The sequence below is a fragment of the Saccostrea cucullata genome, unplaced genomic scaffold (genome assembly GCF_032062105.1).
Source record: "Saccostrea cucullata isolate Sc308-1 unplaced genomic scaffold, CSIRO_AGI_Scuc_v1 ctg947, whole genome shotgun sequence".
Taxonomy (NCBI): Eukaryota; Metazoa; Mollusca; class Bivalvia; order Ostreida; family Ostreidae; genus Saccostrea; species Saccostrea cuccullata.
The window spans coordinates 73,059-94,804 of NW_026922127.1; the positions used below are offsets into that span (position 1 = coordinate 73,059).

At 32.7% G+C, this 21,746-nt stretch overlaps 2 long non-coding RNA genes across 2 annotated transcripts in view; one reads left to right on the plus strand and one right to left on the minus strand.

The window, feature by feature from the left end:
• LOC134261236 (uncharacterized) overlaps positions 1-21,746 on the plus strand; it is a 50,378-nt gene that overhangs the window by 23,850 nt on the left and 4,782 nt on the right. The window lies entirely within an intron of this gene.
• Positions 2,946-6,219, minus strand: LOC134261235 (uncharacterized). Its single transcript, XR_009990771.1, has 3 exons — positions 5,760-6,219; positions 4,550-4,626; positions 2,946-3,393 (listed from the first exon to the last, which is right to left on the minus strand). It is a non-coding gene; the product is annotated as an uncharacterized LOC134261235 (long non-coding RNA).

Genomic DNA, 21,746 nt, shown 5'->3' on the forward strand with positions numbered 1-21,746 from the left:
CATCCTGGATAGTGTTTATCACGATCTATGATTCCTGAAAGTGTCACATTGATATCTTTTACCGTTCTAGAGATTATCCGTAGACAAAATGTCAATTTTATTTGAGAATTTGGTCTGTGACTTGGCTCCAGAAATGAATTTCCAGTTTTACTGACCGTTCACGGTAGCTCAGTCGGTAGAGCACTCGCTCCGTGATCGGGAGATGTTTAGTTCGTATCTCGGCCACGACTGACCCAGTCGATAAAATGGGTAGCAAATGTTCCTTCGCCATGCGCTGGGCACTTTGAAGTGAAAGTTGCGGGTCATTTGGATGAGACTTTAAAAACCGAGGCCCCGTCTTAGCGGCAGGCGTTGGCACGAAATAGATCCCTCACTGCTCATGGGCCCTGAGTGCCGAGTTAAGGTCAAAATTTGAAGCCCTTCACCGGCATACGGTGATGTCTCCATATGAGTGAAAAATTCTCGAGAGGGACGTTAAACAATATACAATCAATTAATCAATCCAATTTTACTCCCAGATATAATAAATTCATGTAACAACACATCTGTCTTTACATTTTCGCGTAATTCGACCAGGTAGTCTTCAAGAAACTGCGTGCACAAAAGATATAATAAAAACTAGATACGATCTCGTTGCAAGGAACGAGTAGGTCTTCAGATTTCTGGATTTCGTAAATTTCTCGATAAGATATGATATGATTATGACTGAGATATTCGTTAACGACGACGGACCTAATTCATTTCTACAATAGAAAATTTACCCAAATTTTAATATGAGGTAAAGTGACTTTTTGTGAGTTAAAATCGATGAAAAAAATATATGGTCATCGATATAGATTTTTAATAGGGAGCGTTTCAAAAGTAGGCAACGAAAATCGATGATTACTATAGGAAGTAATGGGAAAATGCGAGTTTATAGTATAAAAGTGATGATTAAAAAAATTCTGCAATAGAATTTTTGTTCATATTAAGATACAATGTTAACAAGATAATTTACTAGAAATTATGCCAAAAAATAAATAGGTCATCGGCCTAAATTTTTAAGGGGGTGTGTTAGTTTCCGGTGAATGGCATATTTTTGGAAAATATATTGGCAAAAGAAATTGTGTTGTTTTTTTCCCTATTCTTCAATTTACTTTTACACTAAATAAAAATAATAATTTAAAGTTGTTTAAAATTTCTAGGGATGGTGATTAATAAGGATTTATGTGAAATAAATGCGTATAATACTCTAGGGATTGTCTCAAAGTACGATTTTGTGACCCACATCCCAATGGAATCAATATTTGAAAGCCTGATTATTTCATTAGTTAATGTTTTCTTAGCATACCTGTAATTAACTAAAATACTTGTACCTGATACAGTGTTTGTCAAATTTAAAATAAGCATAGATAGTAAAAGTTCAAGTATAAGGGACTGTTTCAAGATAGGTGTTTTTGATTTTTCATTATATGCGTGCTTTACTGTATATGATCAAATAGTCAAATACTGATGCATTCATCACGAAAATAGTACAGAAAAACAAAAGGCTCATGGGCGACATTGCTCATCTTAGCACACTGGCTAGAGAAAAAAAATCACTTCAGTATTGAGAGTTTACATTGGGGGGGGGGGCATTGCTCATCTTAGCACACTGGCTAGAGAAAAAAAAATCACTTCAGTATTGAGAGTTTACATTGGGGGGGGCTTGAATCTTTGAATTTAAACAACCTGATGATGCTTCCATATCAATATAACAACTGGCTTTGCTGTTATTGAGCAGATTTTTTTTTAATATAGCAAGACCTTTCATTTGATACTAATTACATTGACCTTTTGACCTTGATATTGGAGATTTTTGTACTTATTAAAAAAACTTTAACATTGGCTTACTTTCAAATTTCACAATTGTTTTCCAGTGAGAATACCCTACTCTTGGTACCAATGAATTAAATTTGCATTTAAGAAAAGCTTAATCTTAGCTATGTTGCCATACGGGGGCATCAGTGTTTCACAAACACATCTTGTTTCTTGGTATTTCTAGGTAAAACTTTGATCCCCTATTGTGTCCCACCTTAAACCCCCCTCCCCCTGAGCTGAAATATCTATCAATTTGTAATCTGGGAATGTTTTTGCAAAATTTGACAATAATGCACCTGTGTTATTTTACTCTGAGTCTAGGTTACTATAATTGTAAAAGTTTAAGAATTTCACACACAGGTAAAAAACTTTATTGATAAAGTATTTCACATTTCAGGAAAAAATGATGACAGGTATAATAGATTTAACTATGGAATATCAAACAGTACCATTGGGTATCAAATACATGTATTGATGAAATTTAATATACAAAAAGATTTTTGTTGTATATGTTTGTTTATAATGATTTCACTCAGTCATTTTAAATAGCTACATGTATTAGCTGTTACCTTATAAACAAACTTTGATTTTTTGAACTAGTTTTTTTATGAGATATATATATATATTATTATAACAGTAACTTGATCCGAAGGGTCGTATCACGTCGAGTTGATAGGCACGGATCCTCAGATCTAACGAGACGCGAAGCGTCGAGTTTGATCTGATGATCCGCGCCTGTCAACGAGACGTGATACGGCTCTTCGGATCAAGTTACTGTTATAATGATAAATTTATTATATACCCCTTTATAACTAGCAAAATATAGCAAAAGAAAACTTTAGAGAACAATTGCATAACATTTATCCATAAAACAAAGCATAATAACAAGGGACTTTTTTAATGCGCAAGAAAAATAACGTCATATTTCTGCGTACTACTTCATCAGTTTCAGAGAGTGGTGATATGGATTCAGAAAACAACATGTTGGTGATCCGGAAAATCGGATCACGACGTCATGTGATAACGTAAATTCAACAGTAAAATTGGGTGATACACATTAGGTATATAATTAAACATATGTACAAGTGGGATAAAACTAACCGTACACAAACTAGAGTTCCTAATTATTTCATCACATCTGTACGTATATCTAAAAAATGATGTACATGCTGTTTACATGTAGAACAACACTAAAAACTTGCACTATTGTTACATATGAAAAGTTTGTAAAAATTTTCCCAGTGGCTAATCATATATTCTGGTGCTGTAAAGTTGGAGGTTTTTGGTTGAGAGAGTAAAGGTTGGAACAGCAGACATTGGCACAATAAAGAACCCTCACTCTTCATTGCTCCCAAGTGTCATTCACTGCATCTTGTGACTTCTCATCAGGGTTGAATAATCTTGTAACATGTGTTAAGGCTTAAGCTACAACAATCAATCCATGCCTGCAAGGTGCATTTTTGGAAATGCTGGAAATTCAAGAAAAATTCCTGACGATGATGGGTGCTCCAATAGATGCAGCAATTTTAACTATCTGCATATTGTTGTTTCTACCTGAAATACACAAAAAGCTATGTGATACTCAGATAAATCAATAACATTCAATCAATCAATATCAAGTGTACACATTTTTTTGCATTTTGTTAACAAAGGTAAAATAAAAAAAAAAAAACACTATGCCCCCAGAGGCAACAAAGATTTGAAAAGCTATTTTTAGCTTAAGGGTCACAGTCAAGGTCAAACTAAGGGTCATTTACCATTTACCTTGGTGTCTTTTGAAAACTTAATTAGTGGATGATGCATATCAAATATGAAGTCTCTATCTGTTAAAACTTATGGCTATATAAGGCTAAAGTTGACAACAGACAGACAAACAGATAAACAGACAAACAGACAGGACAAAAACAATATACACCTCTGATCTATCGATTAGGGCGCATAAAAAACAAAATGTGTTTGTTAAACACTATGCGCTTGGCGGCAACAAAGTTCGAAAAAGCTATTTTAAGAATATAGATTACAGTCAAGGTCACAAGATCATTGATCTTGGTGTCGTTTGAAAGCACTTGATAAGTGAAGTATGCAAACCAAATATAAATTCTCTACCTTTAATGGTTTATAAGTTATAGCAAAAGTTCGAAAAATCTATTTTTAGCAAATAGGTCACAGTTAAGGTCACAAGGTCACTGTCCTTGGTGTCAGTTGAAAGTGTTTAATTAGTGGAGTAATCATTACAAATATGAAGTCTCTATCTCTCATGGTTAAAAAGTTATGGCGAAAGTTCGAAAAAGCTATTTTTAGCATAAAGGTCACAGTCAAGCTCACTAGGTCATTGACCTTGGTGTCAGTTGAAAGTATTTCATTAGTGGATTACACATATCAAATATAAAGTCTACACCTCTTACGGTTCAAAAGTTATGACGAAGGTTAAAATTGACAACAGACAGACAGACAGATAAACAGACAAACAGACAGACAAACAGACAAACAGGACAAAAACAATTTGGCTCCGAAAAAATTCAGGCGCATAATATATGAATAAACTGAAAGACTCCAAATAAAAATTAATATTCACACCCTAATAAAACATATGATTAATCAGCATTGTCAGTGTACAAAGAATAGGAGAATGACTTTTAACATTTACCTCCCTTTTGAAAAGTCACGTCATTGAGTGAAGTTTTCATTTTAAAGGACTTCAAAAACATACCTAAACAAGTCTTGGGTAATTTTTTCTTCAACAGCAGGTATTTCCTCAGTACAAGTATCTCAGTCTGCAGATTTTTTCTGTGGTAAAAAAAATAAAACATTAAATTTGAAATGCAAAATACATTTTTGAGTATTGTGATCTACATACATGTACATGCATCTTAAATTTGTATAAAATAGTATTATAAGTGTGATTCAGTTTTGAGTTGTTAATTTTTTAAAGCCGCGAGTGCATGTACTGTAAAAGATGAAGGCAACCTATTATTATCTTTTTTGGAGGAAACAATTATGAATGATACACAGCTTTTTGCATTAAAACAAATGATTCAAGGGTTCAAATACCATATAATCCCTATTAACCGCCCGGGCGTTTAGAAAATTGTAAAAAGGGGGTGTTTTTTTTTTGGTACTCTATTTATGATATCCAATGTCATATTTTAACTTTAAAAAATCTTTTGAAAAAAAGAAAAAAATACAAGGAACCAATAAAATAATGTCTAACTTTACGTAAAGTGAAGATGACCCATGCACCCAAATTATGCTAAATTATTCATTACCATTGAAATATTGGATAATAGATAAGTTTAATTTTCACTTTCTTCAATATTTTGATACAATTCTTGTTTGATTTTAATTACTTTACAGCCAGAGGGCCCTTATTTCCTGACAATTGAAAAAGACCTAAGGCGCTTATAGAGGCAGGGGCGGTTAATATGGATTATATGGTATATAACGTATAAGATAGCATACTGCCATACTTGATTCTAATGATTACATGTTGGTAACACAGGGGAATTACCAACAACACATGTGTAAAATATCTTTAAAGAAATTTGCTAGTTTAATTTCATTGCTATATAGGAAAAATTTTATCAATGATTGAATGAAGCTAGCACAAAATACATGTACATATATTTAAAAATAACGTGATTCATCTCTAAGCAGGTAAATAGCCAGGTTTATCTGCATGGCTTTATATTTAAGCTTGGTTGAATATTCTTTGAGAATTAAGTATGCTTATAAATTAACTCAGCTACTCTAATAAGGTATTTTGCTTAACATTTACAACCTATTGCAATTGCATCCAAAATTTTTAACATTTTTACATAGACCTAAAGATGCATTAAAAGAAATATATTCAACAATAATAATAAAACATAATGAATAAATGCAATATTTAGCCTACAACAAAAAATCTATTTATGGGTTACCTGTTCCAAATGAAATACTGAATAGTGTTGATATCACATCAGAAATTTCAAGCTTTGGCAGTTGTTAGGTACTGGCATTCCGGGCTTTTGTTTTCTCCTTCATTTACAAACACTTTTATGTTCATTTAGCATCATGCATGTTTAGTTCATCTTTAGGACGAAAAGGCAACGTAACAGACATTATTCAGAAAAAGATCTTTACTTAAAAATCATCGCCATCAGAATTGTCTCAGGCCACGGTCCAGAATCCGCTCTAGAATCTTATCGATAATGAGAGACAGGGGTCGTACATTTGGCCGTAGTTTATGACGATGTTTGTACTTGCTGCACTTCATTTTTTAATGAAAAACGAAGCTTCAAATGAACAAAACCAGCCTAACCGGCGAGTCAGGAAAGTCATCAACATCAAAACACGTTTTTGTTTACTCGCCATGCGCTTATGGCAAATGTCGTAAAATAATCATTTACTTACAGAATCAACAAATAAATGTAGATCGAATTGTGTAAAATATTTTTGAATTGGGAATAAAGGTATGAAACTCCTTGTAAACATTAAAGATGTATATCAATCATCTTTAGCAATACATAATTACGTCAATCTGATTCAAGGCAGATGCGCGACTTCCTGCGCAGTTACGCGAAATTTCGAATTAGGTCTGTCGTCCTTAAATGAGATTGGCATTAAATTTTCCTTCATTAAATTTAATTCTTTTGATTTATATCACAATATCTTGAGCATCAAAGATTTAGTATTCTGTTCTGACCCATTGTGACCCCCTAATTACGTAACGTATGATTGAAATTTTATACTATGTTGTTGCAAATCATTGAGATGAATACCCTTGCTTCGGTAGTGCATTACAAAATATTGTTCATTAGAAAGTTTAAGATGAAATATATTTTGCCCCTCTGATCCCCTTATTTGAGGTGTCACCCTCTTTTTCTTGATTTCAACTGAAAGGTCTCGTGATTTTTATAAACTTTTTGTTCAACACCTATTCACAGATTTCTTCTCGTTGAAGAAATATCCTGAAAGGAAATATTTAGGGACCACCTCACCAAGTCCTTAATTGGGCTGTTTTTCAAAAATTCAAACGGTGCATATTGTTTGGAACATTAGTCTGAGCATCTTTTGTTCCATATTGCTTATCAAAATATTCCTCAGTTTCGACATATAAAGCCTCAAAGATTTAGCATTCTGACCCCTTGTGACCCTTATTACGTATTGTATAATTCAAATTTTATTACGTTATATTGCAAATTGTTAAGATGAATAGCTTTGCTTCAGTACTGTATAGCAAAATATTGATCAATAAAGAGTTGAAAATAAAAGACGTTTGACCACTCTGGGTCCCTAATTTTAGGGGTCAGACACTTTTTCTTGAGATTAATGGAAGGCCTCATGATTTGGAAGATTTTTTGTTCAATACCTATTCAGAGAATTCTTTTCGTTGTGGAGATATACTAAATGGAAATGTTTAGGGGCCACCACTCAAAGTCATTAACGGGGCCGTTTTACAAAAAATTAAACGGTGTGTGCACACTGTTTAGAAGATTATTCTGACCATCTTTTCTCAACATTGCTTATCAAAATATTCCCCTTTTTAGATAGAAAACGTCAAAGATTTGACCTTCTGGCCCCTTGTGACCCCTAATAACGCAACACATGATCCAACTTTTATCATATATTATTGAAAATCGTTACGATAAATATCTTTGCTTCACTAATGTATAACAAAATACTGATCATTAAAGAGTTAAAGATAAAAGACTTTTATCCACCCTGGGCCCCTAATTTGAGCAGCTAGTTCCTTTTTCTTTATTTAAAATGAAAGGTCTAATGATTTTAAAGATTACGCTATTTTTTATTTTTTTAGGGATGACATTTAAGTGTATGCACAAATAATTATTAAGAATAATGAACTGCAATGCAAAGTAATTATAATGTAATTATATTTCTAACATTTTATCAATTACAAAAAAAGAAGAAACTCATTTATTTGAGAAATTACATCTCAAAATCAATGCAATTGACATCCGTTATCAATATTAAGTATAAAAATATTCCATCCCATTGCTTGATTGCTCTGAACAAATAAAGTTTTCATTCATCATTTTTTTTTCAAACATATTTTGATGAAGATTAAGATTCTTAGAGGGGCATATATTGTAAAATGAGTATCTTCATTTGATTTCTGTCATTCTTTTCGTAGAGATCTTGACGGAAACAAAATCTCCTCAATACAGGAAAATGCCTTCGCCAGCTTACACAATTTAAGTTACTTGTAAGTATGTGTAGTACTTGTTGTAACACAAACCGTTATATATGTTCACTTAAAATCTACCACAGTTCCTACCAATATTTAACCTTTACTTTTTACATTTTTTTTGTTGTTTTCAGTTGAAGTTTATTGTAATTTTTTCTTTTAATTTTGGAAAAAAAACAACGATTTTCAAATGACATTCAACCAACCAATAATTAATTCAACAACGAAATATGCACAGGCTAAAGACAAATACACAAATACATATGGTGCTTAATTCTTGTTAATGTAACATAGGTTTATCTTTATGATGAACCCATTCAAGTTTAAAGGAGCTTGCGTTCGTTGGATCCTTCTATATGTTTTTAACCATAATGTTTGAAACTGATTGAAGAATTACCAGTAGGTTCTAATATCTTAGATTTAATCTCTTTTGAAATCTGTTGTCAGAAGTTACATCAACGGTAATAATTTAGCTGTTTTTGTTAAAGTCGATCGTTTTTCTGTTTTTTAATTTGTTTTACATGTAGATTTTTGTATAGGCCAGCACTGGTCCTTTGTTTATAATGTATGTACAAAACACGTAATTTTAATTTACAACACGTGACCGTATATACATATATCTTTCAGCAACTTTGAATATATATACAAATAATTAAACTGAAATTATTTTTTTAAAAATAAATGATAAAATTGACAATTTCGAGCTAAAGACGGTTATGAAGGTAAGTGTATGCCACTTTATAATAAGTCGTCCCTTAGATACATAAATAAAAATAACATTTATTTACAATTGCCAATGTAAATTAATTTTGATAAAATAACTAATCTGTAGGACTTCTCATCTTTTACCCATTCCGTGTACTGTCCTGAATCCATCTCACAATTTTTATACTATCGCAGAATTTAAAAAAAAACCGCCTTCACTTTCCATTTCATTAGCAACAAAACACTATGTTGCACTTTGTAACTAATGTGACTTTATTTTAAATTAGAAGAGAATACTTGTAATTAATCATTTAATAATTAGTCAAGAAATCCATAAAATTACTGATTCTGTTTTTATTATTTGTATCAAAAATTCAAATAAAACCGAATAATGAATATCATTACTATGTCAACAGAGATTACATAATATGTGGCGTAATTGATTACATAATATTATAAAATCTTCTTGTGGTTTAAATTGCTATGTACTTAAAGATGACGTTTACGCAGGTTTCAGAAAACAGACAGGATATTATATAGCATGATATCTTAAATCAAACATTGTTCTAAATGAATAACATAAACAAGTTTTAACTCAATATCAATTTAAAAATTTGATATTTTATTTTTCGAAGAAATTAACGGGAACAAAAATCAATATATGGTAATGCTGAGAAAATTCGGACTGAAATTTTCATTTTTCATTTATGTCAAAATTTATTATTTCTTGTCTCAATGTAAAATCAACATGTATTTTTAAACATCATTTTTCAAAAATTATATGCGTTTAAGCTTATAAATTATTTCAGATATTTGAATGCTATGAAATTAGGAAATTCAAATATATGAACAAAAACCACCCCAGACAATATATCTCAATAATTTGATCATTGAACCCATATTATATTATTACAATGGAATTAAAGACAAAAAAGTAACCTGAGGATATAAATAATTTAGAGTTCTTATCATTAAGACTTGTTAAATTTTCGATAAAAAAATGGGAAAATATAAGTATGATAGAGGAAATTCGGACTGAAATAATTGTTAAGTTTATGGCCCAAACTCTAGTGGTTTCTTTAAATGAATCATCGCTGTTCAATTGCTGTAATATTTCATTTTTAAAGAGTTGTGCTGCTTGTAATTTTTGAGAGTAAAGAAAAAAATTGGTCTTAGTGTAAAAAAAGAGGTATTTTCTGAGAAATACTCAGGGGCCACTAGTATGAAAAGTTGGTTATTAACCTAGGTATTTTAAATTGAATTCTAACACAAGAATCATAATTGTACAATGTGTAAGAGGTGGTTTTTTGTTCTTTTTAGTGGATTTTTTAGTCATCTGAGTAAAGGTATTACTTAAATTAAATTTAATCAAATGTGCATTTTAGCTAATTATGCATATATCTTTCAGCATAAACATGTATTTGTATAAAGTGTTAAATGTTCATATGAGTGACATTTTATTGTATGTTCCAAAAATATCAAGAATAATAAACTGCTATGCAGAATAAATAATTATGTATTGTATTTTAATTTCTAGCATTTTATTAATTACATAAAAATAATAAAACTCGTTAATTGGGGAAATTACATTTCAAAACGAATGCAAGTGACATAGCTAATCGATATAACGTATAAAAGGTATTCAAATCAATGCTTGCAGCGCTCTGAACAATAGAGGGTTTTATTCATCTTATTTTTCAATATAGATTTTGAGGGAGATCAAATTTCTTAAAGGGTGAATGTTGTAAAAGGACAATATACACTTGTTTTCATTTATTTTTTTCGTAGATCCCTCTCCAAAAACAAAATATCCACGATACAGGACAATGCCTTCGCCAGTTTACACAATTTACGTGAACTGTAAGTATGTCTAGTACTTATTGAAACATCTACAATAGTCTCTGCTGGTTAATCATTTCCTACAATATATTTCTTCTTTTTCTTTCATTCATTATTTTGTTTGCAGTTGGATTTCAATTTTAGTTAAGAAATCTCTTTTAAAAAGCAATGATTTTTAAATGACATTTATCCAAGCAATATTTTACGTAACAACGAAACAAAAATTACCCATGCTTAAGACAAATACATATTGTGCTTGATACTTGTTTATTTAACATAACTGCATCTTTATGATAAACCCATTCAGGTTTATATGTGCCTGTGTTTGTTGGATCGCTCTATATTTCGTTGATCATAATGTTTAAAATTGCTTGAAGAATAATTAGTATGCTCCTAAAAAACATGAAATATAATGTATCCTGAAATCTGTTCTCAGGAATAACATAATCTGTAATACTTTAGCTTTTATATTTGTAAAGTCGTTTTTTTTGAATTTGATAAACTCCGTTTTTAAGTAGATTTTTTGTACCATTGTACCTTCATAAATAATGTTTGGGACATGAATATGAAATATGTGCATTGATATAAAACCCGTGAAGATACATATTGTACGGCAATAACTGTATCTATCTTCACTTCAAATAATTAAACCTGAGTAATCTTTGAAATAAGTATTAAATATCATAATAACAGATATGTATTTTGAAATGTCCTTTTAAATAAAAGTTTAACTAGTTTACGCATTAGGTGTATTTGTGATTGATTTTTTTTAATTCGTTACTTTTTATTAATGTAATGAAGTGTTTAAAACGTTTGAAAAGAAAAGGTTGAAATTCGTTCCAATATTTTTTCGCTAATCCATGTGATATCCAATGAATTGCAATTTAGCATTCCTTTCCGACAAGCCAGAAACTACCAGCCCTCTGGAAATCCCATGAATATGCGCATAGTAGCATATAATGAAACACCTTTTAATACATTCCAATTGTAATAAAGATTCGTTGTATTTCATAAATTAGTTTGTTCTAACAATAATACATTACACTTAAATACTAATGTCAACAAAAAGATATGTTATCTAAAAATTGTGTAAACTATTCAAATCACAAAAATCACAAAAATCATCATTAATTGTGATAAATTGTTTCTTAAATAATACCAATTTTACTTTCCGACTTAAACGATGAGCGAAAGGTGAGTGAACGATGTGTGAACGCTGAATGCAACTTAATGAATGATATGTTAACGGTGAGCAAACGCGAACGGAGTGCAAACGCAAAGTAAACAATGGACGAACGATGAACGAAAAAAGAACGATTTATTCGGAATGCCTTATTTTTTTCCTTTCATTGAAACTATTTTTTGCATTCTTATGACAGGTGCTAAAATATGAATAAACAATTAATAATTAAATAAATAGATTATTAATAATAATAAAGTTTCCAAAATTGTCGTAAGAAAGACGATACATGCACATTAAATGATGTCATTAAATTAAGTTTCTTACAATATTTTCTGTTAGTAAATGTTTCAAAGGGGACCGACAGTAGTTTTAATCGCACAGTATTTCGTGCATCATAGTAATATGAAGCGTATTCACTGTTTTAATGAAACTTTTTTTCACTTAAGGGGGATTACTGGGGTTTTATTGTGTAAAAACTACTATAGCGAAACTCTTCACTTTTATAGCATATATAACTTACATTAACTTCAGTGTACATGCCACGTTTTGGGACAACTACCGTCGAGGTATTTTTAAGGGATATAGATACATTTACAATAAGATTTTTTAAGAAAATGCCGAATTTTAGCACTTAAGGAGGAACAGGACCTTTAGCTGAAAAAATTCCTGTCAATGAATTTTTTTCGTATTTTTCATAAATATCACAGGGTGAAGCTTACTTCAATATTGCACAGGACATCGATGAATTAGACGTAAGCATGGTAAACACGCTTCACGTTCGTATTTTCCGAGTGCGGGAAATCAATTGTGACGTCACACGAAAACATAAACATTCAAAATTATCTAAATAGAGAGAATCTCTGATACTTAACACGAAAAAATATTAATTAAAAAAAAATGCTTCAGAAATTGATCACGATACATTGACTGTGACCTGTTTATTTAAGAAATAAGGTATCATTTTTTGAGTTTTATTAGGTCACCTGAGTAAACTCAGGTGACCTATTGCTATCCGTTTTCGTCTGTCGTCGTACGTCGTACGTTGTACGTCGTTCGTAAACTTTTGAACATTTTCAGCTTCTTCTCCGCAACCACTGAACCAATTTTAACCAAATTTGGTACAAAGCATCTATGGGTGAAGGGGAACAAAAATTGTGAATTTCATGATCCCTGCCCCCCTGGGGCCTGAGGGGTGGGGCCAAAACCACTAAAATTAGTGCAATCTTTAAAAATCTTCAGCTTTACTCCTGGACATCAAGCAGTCAAACTGTTTGCATGATTGTAATCAGCATTGAGTCCTCTACCAAAATTGTGAAATTCATGGCCCTGGGGTCAGGGGTTCTAGTGCTAGGGCGGGGCTAAATAAGTAGGTAGTAAAAATGCATTATTTCTTTGAAAATCTTCTTCTCTGCTCCTGGGTATTAAATAAACCAACTAAGTAGATAGTTATGATAAGCAAGAGTGCCTCTACCAAAATTGTGAATTTTATGGCCCCAGGGTCAGGGGTTCTGGTGTTAGGGCGGGGCTCTATTGATTATATACAGTGAAAATACATGATTTCTTTGAAAATCTTCTTCTCTGCCCCTGGGTATTAAATAAACTAACTAAGTGCATAGTTATGATAAGCATGAGTGCCTCTACCAAAATTGTAAATTTTATGGCCCCAGGGTCAAGAGTTCTGGTGTTGGGGGGGGGGGAGGGGGGGCTCTATTGATTATATAGTGAAAATAGACGAATTCTTTGAAAATCTTCTACTATGCTCCTAGGTATTAAATAAACTAACTAAGTGCATAGTTATGATGAGCAAGAGTGCTTTTACCCAAATTGTGAATTTTATGGTCCCAGGGTCAGGGGTTCTGGTGTTGGGGGGGGGGGGGGGCTCTATTGATTATATAGTGAAAATACATTAAATCTTTGAAAATTTTCTTCTCTGTCTCTGGGTTTGAAGCAGATGAACTACCTTTATATTTATGATGAGAAAGGGCCCTAATCTTGCAGAATTGTGAATTTCAAGGCCCCAGGGGTCGGGGGGGGGCGGCTCTACTTATATACTGAAAATAAATTAATTGTTTGAAATCTGCTCCTTTGTATTTATAAAACATTTATTTATTTTTTTGATAGGCAATTTTAAGGGTGCCTTTTTAAAATTTGTGCAATGTGTGGACCTAGGGTCAGGGGTTTTTTTCACAGTGTTAGGGGCACTACTGATTATTGCTGAATATTACTGATTAGTTGGAATGCTTTTTTGTTTCCCTACCTTGTGTATGGGTATTCAGTACCCCTGCGAGGTGATCATGAATAATTCATGAATTTCCTTGAATTTTTCATGAATTTTATTAGGTCACCTGAGTAACTCAGGTGACCTATTGCTATCCGTTTTTGTCCGTCGTCGTGCGTCGTCCATCGTGCGTCGTGTGTTAACATTTGAAGATTTTCAGCTTCTTCTTTGAAACCACTGAACCAATTTCAACCAAATTTAATATACAGCATCTATGGGTGGAGGGGAACAAAAATTATGAATTTCATGGTCCCCGCCTCCCTGGGGCCTGAGGGGTGGGGCCAAAACCACTAAAATTACTGCAATCTTTAAAAATCTTCTTCTTTACTCCTGGACATCAAGCAGGCAAACTGTTGGCATGAATGTAATGAGCATTGAGTCCTCTACCAAAACTGTGAAATTCATGGCCCCAGGGTCAGGGGTTCTAGTGCTAGGGCGGGGCTAAATAGGTTATATTGTGAAAATGCATTTATTCTTTGAAAATCTTCCCCTCTGCTTCTGGGTATTAAAAAAAATTACTAAGCACATCGTTATGATGAGCAAGAGTCTCTCTTCTGAAATTGTGAATTTTATGGCCCCAGGGTCAGGGGTTCTGGTATTAGGGTGGGGCTCTATTGATTATATAGTGAAAATGCATTTTATTCTTTGAAAATCTTCTTCTCTGCTTCTGAGTATTAAATCAACTAACTAAGTACATTGTTATGATGAGCAAGAGTCCTCTTCCAAAATTGTGAATTTTATGACCCCAGGGTCAGGGGTTCTGGTGTTAGGGTGCGGCTCTGTTGATTATATAGTAAAAATACATTAACTCTTTGAAAATATTTTCCTTTGCTTCTGGGTTTTATGCCAATGATCCAAGTATATATATATTTATGATGAAGAAAGGTGCATCTAGTAAAGTGGTTTTTTATGCCCCCTGGGTCAGAGTGGTGGTGGGGGGGGGGGGGTTACATAGTCTGAAAATAAATTAATGCTTTGAAATCTGCTCTTTGGTATAAATTAACCATTTTATGATAAAATTTGCAAAATTTTGAAATATGTGGCCCCTGGGTCAGTGGTTCCTTTGGTGTCAGGTGCACAACTGGGTATAAAGTGGAAGTGCATTTTCTCTTTGTTACTTTGATCTACCTCTGGTTATTAAGTAAATAGAGTAAGCATGCTAAGTTTATAATTTTGATAAGCAGTGGTGCCTCTTTCAAAATTGTGAATTGTGAATTTCATGGCCTCTGGTTTAAAACACGTACCAAATTTAATTGTTTGAAAGTTGTTACAAAATACTCAGGTGACCTATAAGGCCCGTGGGCCTCTTGTTGAGATGTAAAACGGGTTGGTTACGTGATCAAATCCCATAAAGCCCGATTGGTACGTAAAACATAGAAATTTGATAAAACCTCCATCATTTTACTTATATTGTCCTTTAAATCCTTCGTACATGTCATGTTTTGTAATACTCTATAGAAACAGGAAAATTCGTTAATTTTTGGGCATTTTTAGATGCCCCCTTTGGTAACAAGAAAGTAGAAATTTGTGTTCCTTATATATATTGCACACTGTAGTATAACTCATCATATATTATGTTTTGAACAAAAAGTCTATTGTAGTATTTGTATAATTTTTTAAAGTGATAAAAATTGGTACTTTCCTATATATTCCTATAGATAATGACCGTTCACGGTAGCTCAGTCTGTAGAGCGCTCGCTCCGTGATCGGGAGGTCGTGAGTTCGTATCTCGGCCGCGACTTTGACCTGACCTGGTCGATAAAATGGGTAGCAACTGTTTCTTCGCCATGCGCTCGGCACTTTGAAGTGAAAGTTCTGGCTCCTTCGGATGAGACCTTCAAAACCGAAGCCCCGTGTCAGCGGCAGGTATTGGCACGATAAATATCCCTCTCTACTCAATGGCCCTGAGTGCCGAGTAAAGGTTCAAATTTGAAGCCCTTCACTGGCATACGGTGACGTCTCCATATGAGTGATAAATTCTCGAGGGAGACGTTAAACAATTTACAGTAAAACTCGCTTAGTACGAACACGGATATAGCAAATTCACGGATAAAGCTTTTTCTGGGTCCCCGGCAAAATTCTTAATAAATCTTTGTAAAATTTTACGGTTACTACGAACTCTGATATAACGAATTTACGGATATAGCAAACTCATTCTGAGTCCCGATGAGGTTAAATATAATGAAATTTACATCTTTTATAACGAACTTTCAAAGATCTTAAAATTTGCTAAATTGAACTGATTTTATTTTATTGTAGCATTTGTATATAAAATTCAATTCATTATAAAACCTTAGTTATCGACGGTATGTTTTGTAATATTTGCTTCCCTAACATATTTGGTAGTAATACTTGAAGGAAAACATTGGTATTGCAAACTCGCTATATATGTTTATACGAATTCGTTATACGGATATAACGAATTACGGATATAGCGAATTAAATTCACAGGTCCCCAGGACTTCGCTATAATCGTTTTTTACTCTACAATCAATCTATCAATCAATCCAATAGTAAATGTACCTTCATTTTAAGATGATCCCTTAAGAATATATATCTGAACGGTAGATTTCCCCCTAAACTTGGCATGTACACTGAAGTTAATGTTATATTTGGTATAAAAAAGAAGAGCTTCGCTATTGTAATTTACATACAATAAAACCAGAGTCAGTGCCCTTAAATCAATATTTAATACGATTTGATTGCTGAAAAACGTGTAATAGTTACCAAAATAATGTAGTTTTTGAACAAAAAACCACATACATAAAATAAAATACCGCGGTTGTAACAACCATTCATATATTTCGTGTCAAGGGGATTCCGTGTAAAATAATTTTTTTTTCAATAACAAAGGATTTTTAAGTATTGAATACATATTCATATTTTAATGCAACGATATATATTTATGTGTCATTTTTTGTTGTTTTCTCATTTTTAGCAAACTTCTACAGTGTACATGTATCTTTCGACGTTTCCCGGACGTTGTTTATAATCGTACAAAATGATGCAAAGAACATTTAATTTCTTTTAACATATTAGATAACTACATAAGTAATAGGCTGTGATAATTGTTATAGAACAGACAAATGAGAGAGAAAAAAAAGAGAGAGAGGGGGGTAGCCTTCTCATTTCTCAGATATCTGTTCGTGTATCAAATAAAAATTCAGATTTCTTTCCCTAAATATACTGGGCAGGTAAGGTAATCAATTTTTGAAAATCAGCTATTAAATCCATTTGTTAAACAGTCATCGTTGGTTTCCTTAATTTTCTTAAAGTCTACAGAGTTCACACATAGTCCACATTTTTTTATTACCATTAACGTGTAAATTCTAACCTTCATAAAAGATAAGTCCTTTCAATTTAGAGTTCCGAATGACAATAAAGACTGAACGATAAGTGAACGCTGAACACAACGTAAACGCAAAGTGAACGGACCGAAAAGCCAATGCTGAACATTTTGTGAACGGTGAACGCAAAAATGTGAATGGAGAGCGAACGGTGAACAGACGATAAAAGAACGGTGAACGCACGCTGATCGAATGGTGAGCGAACGGAAAGATGGGAAATAGATCGTTTCAGGGACTGTATGATGTAATGCATTTTATTTTTGTGACGTTGTTATCAGGTGTGAACAAGAAAGTGTCCAAATTAAAGAAATTGCGTTCCAAGTTCTAACCCTTTACATGGCATATACGCATTTCTACGGATCTGATTTTTTTAAAAAAAGGTCTACACTGAAAAAAAAAATTCATAACTTTGTCAATACTGCAAATATCAGAATAATTCCTGCACCATTAGAAAGAGACCATGATAAAAATTAATTATTGTAAAAAAAAGATAGATTGAACCAGTTTTTTGCTAGCTTAAGTTAGTCTTAGTGCACTATTTGAGGGATTTTGCGATTCGTTTTGCCGTCATTCAAATCAACACAATGGTAGTGCGTGTGTTGTGTTATGGGATACAGCATAATATAACAGCTTTAGAAATCCATGTATTAAGACGAATAACTTAAATGATAATATTTAAACTTACATTTTTGAATTTTAAAAAAGCAAAGAAAAATCTAATTTTTAAAAATATTTAATCAAGAAAAAGACAAAATGAAACTCATTTATAAATAAATTATTTATATATAATTAAAAGTATCTGTAACACCAATGGGCTTGCAAACATGCTTCTTCGACAATAATAAGAAAAATAAACACTGAACAGGCTATAGCGACGTCAAAGTTTTCCGATTTTGTAAGCAACAGATACCGCTGAAGAATGACACGTTGTTCAGTTGTATATTGAAGATGTTCATGGATATTTTACTACGCGGGTATGTAAAGGCAGCACGTGGATCAGAATTCGGCGAACTAACACTTTTTTAATAAAATGTAACACTAATAAATCGGAAAAGTCATGGATAAATCTTTTGTTATCATATGCATTTTATAGACGCCAATGAGACATATACTACAAGAGGCACTACACCACAACGTCACCACGTGACGTCTATAATTAGAAAAAATGCCTTAATGAAAAAGTGAAAAGTTCAACACTACCCCGGGGATAATTAATTTCAATTTGTACTCATAGTTATGTTATAACATCTCTGCACCATGAAAAGTGCTGCTAGAATCCTACTGTCCTATCACAGAAATAATTATTCAACACTTTCGGAGGAAACCTTCCCAAAATCTTTACATTTTGTTCATAACATCGAGAAAAATGCATCAATTCCTGTAAACCATATGATTCTAGAGCACTTTCCAAAAACAATAGAAAAAGAACTTTAGATAGAAACAAAAATTAAGATTCAAAGTATGTGGCGTAGTGTTGAACTTTTGCATTTTTTTTTTGCTACGAACGATGAGGAAAAGCTGATTGGCATGTAAACAACCTTTCTGCTTTTATTTTACGATGACACTGTAGAGTTATATTGCATACCTTATCCATAAGCTTTATTCCCACATGAATCACACATGATATTCATTCTAAATGCTTTTAAACTCCGATTTCTTGTGTTTGTTTACATGGATTCTCGTTACATTTCACTTTCACTCTGCTACTGCATGATCAACAGTTATGACGTCACGGGTTTGGTATTAAACCCCTGTGATAAATACAGAGACCCAGAAAGAACAACATTCCGTTTATATTATGACTCTGCATATTTTGATCCAATTTACGACCTCAAATCAATCTTAGATATCGATTTTAAGAAATTGTTATCTTTGAAACTTCACGTCATATAGCTTACTATGACGTCATATCATACAGGCACGTAGAATTTTTTGTTGTAACCTTAACATACCTTCGTAAAATTTCTGACAGAACATCAAAAGAAACATACAAGCACACTAAGGTAGATGTATTTTTACCATACCAATTCATCTGCGCCGATAATTCCTCTGTTATGATGTATTCATATATGTATACCGCATACATATTTAGAGGTACAAGTATTGGGCATTAAAAAATCTTTGTTATAATTTCTACACATACCTAGAGGTCAACATATTTGAAAATGCACAATTTTATGACTATTTACAAAGCTTTCATGTACTTGACTGAAAAAGAAATCTCTAAAACAAAAAACATGAAAAATATGATAATTTGGAGTTTTTCCAATAAATTCCCCAGGATCTTGTAGTATTAACAGGACAACCTTTGAGATGGCCCCTAAGGAATCGGGAGTTAAATATTCAATATTTAAATCCAAACATAATATATATGATAGTGTAACAGGGTTCTCTATGAGCTTCTATATTGTGTTGGTCCCGTCGCAGTAACATTTTCTTCGTCTCTGTAACGATTCAAATTGCATGCGTGCGACACAATAAAGACTCAAGATACATGTATCTGATTATCGCAAAATCCAAGCATTAAATTCTCTCTATTTGAAACTTTGATCAAACATAACTCAGGGCCCTAAAAGAACATTTGAAACGCTATCAATATTTGACTGAAACAGCAGTTACTTTAGCAAACAGCAATCAGCAGTATTCGCAAAAGGACAATATTAAGTTCACCAAATGGAATGAGCAAAAAAACGAAAATCTGCGTGCAGATCTCTGTGCAATCTTGAAGGAGACAGTTAACGTTGATCTACAACCAACAGATATACTGGCCATACACAGAGTGCCAGGATCGGGTGGTAATGTCGGACCACGGCCAGTCATCGCCAAATTCAGGAATACCGAGACGAAAGTGATGGTCATAAAGAATCGCTCAAATGCGGAGTTGAAGAAGCGCTTTGTGATGCACGATCACGTAACTCCTATGAACGCCAAACTTATAAAAGACTTGAACGAGGACGAGCGTATTGAAAGTGCCTGGTACTTTAATGGCAAAGTGTTTGCGTTGGATTACGATGGAGACAGACACCGATTTGACATCCTGGACAGTGTGTCTGACAAACTTAAACACAAATAGCACGATTTATGCGTAAACAGCTGGAGCACGAAAAACTTCCAAGAACTTTTAAGATCGGGATCGGGAAGCAGTAAACTTTGTGATCGTGATTGATTGAAGCGAGAGAATGCGAAAGTGTGTGACATGGTATGTGTGTGAAGATTATCCACTTTTCTTTTGTTTTGTTGCTTATTTCTCCAAAAATTATATACTTCAATCGTCATCCGCTTCCTTGTCTAGGTACTATTCTTTTATTTTGTACAGATTTAATGTCAGATAATATAAAAGTTGTTACAGTGAACTGTCAGGGCCTTGCAACACAATCAAAACGACTAGATGTTTTAAATTTTTACAGAAAAAAAGGATATTCAATTATATGTCTGCAAGATACTCATTTTACTACAGAAATTGAACCATATGTTGAAGCACAGTGGGGTTTCAAATGTATATTTAATTCTTTTAAATCTAATGCAAGAGGGGTTGCTATAATGTTTAATAATAATTTTGAATTTAAAATACACAGTATAAAACGTGATAATAGTGGGAATATGCTGGCATTAGACATTACAATTGAAGATAATAGAACTACTATCATAAACATATATGGTCCTAATTCTGATAATCCAGAATTTTGTGATATAGTTAGAGAAACTTTTCTTGAATTTGATAATGAATATCTGTTACTTTGTGGTGACTTTAATCTTGCTTTAAACCCTTCTTTAGATACTTTCAATTATCGTAGTGTCAGTAACCCAAAAGCACGTGAGAAATTATTAGAGGTTATGGAAGATATTCAGTTAATTGACTACTATAGAATTTTAAACCCAGACAAAAAAATATATACCTGGTTGAAAAAAAATCCATTAAAACAAGGTCGCCTTGACTATATTCTTATTTCAGAAAGTCTTTCAAATTTGGTTGAAAACTTTGCTATTAAACCTGGTTACAGGTCTGACCATTCTTCAGTTATAATGGAATTAAAATTTAATTCTTTTGAAAGAGGGCGAGGTCTATGGAAATTCAATAACAGCTTATTAACAGATAAAACATATGTTGGAAAAGTGAAAGAAACTATAGAAAAGGTAGTTGCCCAATATTTACATGTTCCAAATAATGACGGTAATCAATGTAATGTTCAAATTGATGACAGTCTGTTTTTTGAAGTTCTTTTGATGGAAATTCGAGGGGTTACTAATTCTTATTCATCTTTCAGAAAAAAAGAAAGACAAAATTCAGAAAAATTATTACTAGAGGAAATTGAACATTTAGAAACAATGACAGAAATTAATTTTGAACTTTTAGAAGAAAAAAAGCTG